Consider the following 3,361-nt stretch of genomic DNA (forward strand, 5'->3'; position numbering starts at 1 on the left):
AATCTATATTTTCTCATTCGTGATAGCAGGCTGAACTCATGCGTATGCTTGTCCTCTCTTACCAAATCTTATTGAAATTCCAAAAAACAAAAACAAAACCATATTTTAAAATAAGAAAGGCAGAAGTGCTTTCAGAGGAACAGGAAAGAGCACACTCAAATAGAAAGTGGATGGGATTCGATCAGGGTTTCTCCCACTCGGCCCTATGGACATTTCGGACTGGATAATTCTTGGTTGTGGAGACTGTCCTGTGCATTTCAGGATGATCGTCGGCCCTTCTGGCCTCCACCCGCTACAGAGTCGTGACACCCCCCCCCCCCCCCCAGCCCATGACGACTAAATGTCTCCAATTGCTAAATGCCCCCCGGTGGAAGGAGTATAAAATTGCCCCCAGTTAAGGGTCACTTGATGGGCTGGGTTGGGAGAATTGGAGTCCAGAACACATGAAAGAGGAGGCCGTTTCAGAGGTAGGAGACTTTCAGAAATCACAGTCAACTCCAGCCAGAGCAAGAGTGGTCTTGTGAGTGACTTACACAGTGAGTAACAAAAGGAGGCCTGTCTCCAGGACAGCAGGGACAATCACACCCTTCTCCCTCGTGGCCCCCAGAGGCTGGCTGGCTTCAAGGGAGTTGCTCCCAAACCGAAGCCCCCCCCCCGAACCCCCACCCCCGGAGCTACTCTTCAAATAAATGGAAGGACCTAGTTTAGTGGTTGAGGCTGGAGAGCAAAGCTGGGACTCAAATGTTCACAACAGCATGGAAGAGAAAACACGGAAAGAAAGGCAACTCGGCTCAGAAGTCAAGCAAAGACCCTTCTTGCCTTGGAAATGGTGAAGCCACTAGGCTGTACCGGCCCCCGCCACATGCTCCTCGTTTCCACCCAAGCCCTCCAGTTCAGGGGAAAGACTCACCGAGGAAAGGAAGATTAAATGAAATGCAATCCGGTCACTGATACGGCTGCATTTATTAATTGGTTCCGGAGGAGGAATGTTCAGTAAGACTGTCAGACATTTGATGACACCAACACATACAAAAGAGAAAAAAGGTAAATGAAAATGAATACTAATAAAAAGCGGGTTTTTTTTACCTTATTACTAATCAGATGAATGCAAATTAGAACATCTCTTTTTATGTATTACGGAGGCAGACAATAAAAAGAGTGATAACATCCAGTGTTGGTGAATCTATGAGGAAATAGGGGCGCCTGGGGGGCTCCGTCGGTGAAGCGTCCGACTTTGGCTCAGGTCACGATCTCATGGCTTGTGAGTAAGAGCCCCGCGTGGGGCTCTGTGCTGTCGGTTCAGAGCCTGGAGCCTGCTTCGGATTCTGTGTCTCCCTCTCTCTCTCTCTGTCCCTTCCCTGCGTGTGCTCTGTCTCTCAAAAATAAATAAACATTACAAAAAAAATTATGTGAAGAAAGAGACACTCTCAGATACCGTCAGTGAGAGGGCAAAGCCCCTTAAAAAGTTAATTTGAAAGTACCCATCAGTGGATGCCTGGGTATCTCAGTCAGTTGAGTGTCTGACTCTTGGTTTCAACTCAGGTCATGACCCGAGGGGTGTGAGATCGAGCCTCAAGTTGGGCTCTGCTCTGAGTGTGGAATCTGCTTAAAATTCTCTCTCCATTGGGCTTTCCTTCTCTCTCTAAAATAAAATAAAATAAAATAGTACCATCAAAACTAAAAGTACACAAAGTCTTTGCCCCAGATATGTTTCATCCAGAAACTGTCTTACAAAAGTATTTATATACATGCTCCAAGATGTATGTGCAAGGATGTTCACGGAAGCACTATGTGTAATATCAAAAATAAAAAAAAAAAATAAGGTCCAACATAGATGGCTTTTTAATAGAGGAACAACTGTGATACGATGCCCATTCATAGGATGACATACATCTGAATGTACTGATAAGGAAAGTGCCAGGTATTAAGTGAAAAGAGTAAAGCTCGAACAATACGTATGTAATAATGCCTTCTACGTCCCCAAAAGATTCCCGTGTGTTCACACGTGCACATGTACTCACACACGGCATATGGAAGTGCATAAGGGGTCTGGCAGGAAGAGGTAATAGGGAGAGGTCATTTTTAAAAGGGTCATATGATACCTCCGTAAGCTTAGAAACAACTTTTACAAAGAGAAGTAAACACGGCAGGTTAAATCCTACACATTTCATAAAGATCACATCGGCTCCCTTTAATTTAAGACAAGGAAACTAAAGATTCCTTTAATGAGAACACCAGTGTTCTGGTTTCTACTCTTATACTCTTTGAATTTATCATGTTCCTTCAAAAAAATCTTTTTAATGTTTATTTTAGAGAGGGAGAGAGAGCACGCCTGTGTGCACGAGTGGGGGAGGGGCAGAGAGAGAGACACACACACACAGAATCCGAAGCAGGCTCCAGGCTCTGAGCTGTCAGCACCAAGCCCAACGTGGGGCTCGAACCCACAAACCATGAGATCATGACCTGAGCCGAAGTCAGAAGCTTAACTGACTGAGCCACCCAGGCGTCGCTCTCCTGTTCCTTTTAGGCGGCTAAGTATTTTATTGTTTATGTGAAGCCATTTATCACAGCTGTTATCTTAATCGTAGTTTTGCTTATTTAACAACCACTGTTGCTGATAATGTATTTATCTAATACAGTTTATAGAATCACCATGCCCTTTACAGAGATTTGAGTATTATCCAAAAAATCCTTACCTAATATGTTTCTCCAAGCATAAGATTTTCACGCGATTTTTAGTCGCGTTTCTACCACAGCCGATCAAACAGTATACGTATTTCTGTGACTAGCACAAACACGCAGCGAGAGAGGTGGACAAGAACCGTGTGGGGCAGCTGGGGATAGAGTCTTGTTCTGGATGCCCCGGGGAGACCCAGGCTGCTCTCTGAGATCACATTCTAGAAACAGTGGGTGACGTGTAGGCTTGAGAAAAAAAAAACATCGCAAAGAGTCATCCAACCCCAAGGACAATTAAGGACAAATATAATCGTGTCTGAGAACGTAGGCGATAACGGCGGACAAGGTGGATATTTCACTTCAAGGGTCCAGGATGTATATTTAGAACTGGCTTCCAGGTAGGTAAAATTTGAGCCAGACTTTAAAGGGGTAGAAACAACTTCAGGATGATAGAGGCTCTTCTTCTCCTGGAAGAACGTCAGATCGTTCGGACAAGATCTCAGATCACATTTCGTTTGCCTCATCTTTATTTATTCAACATGGCTGATTCCAGAGGCCTTGTGAATTTCAGCAGAAACAAACAAACAAACGTGAAAACCATGGCTGACCCACTTTGAAAATATGGAAACTTAACGTTTTTTTTCCCCTAAGGCCTTGACCAAAGTTTTTTTAAGTCTAAAAATGG

General features: G+C 44.2%; 1 long non-coding RNA gene across 1 annotated transcript; it reads right to left on the reverse strand.

Annotated features, from left to right (window-relative positions):
- Positions 1–944: 944 nt before the first annotated feature.
- On the reverse strand, positions 945–2,845 carry LOC109249561 (uncharacterized). The gene is made up of 2 exons (XR_002072629.2): positions 2,697–2,845; positions 945–999 (listed from the first exon to the last, which is right to left on the reverse strand). It is a non-coding gene; the product is annotated as an uncharacterized LOC109249561 (long non-coding RNA).
- Between the last annotated feature and the right edge of the window lie 516 nt (positions 2,846–3,361).

This window comes from Panthera pardus, unplaced genomic scaffold, assembly GCF_024362965.1.
Source record: "Panthera pardus isolate Hobbes unplaced genomic scaffold, ASM2436296v1 HiC_scaffold_17, whole genome shotgun sequence".
Classification (NCBI taxonomy): Eukaryota; Metazoa; Chordata; class Mammalia; order Carnivora; family Felidae; genus Panthera; species Panthera pardus.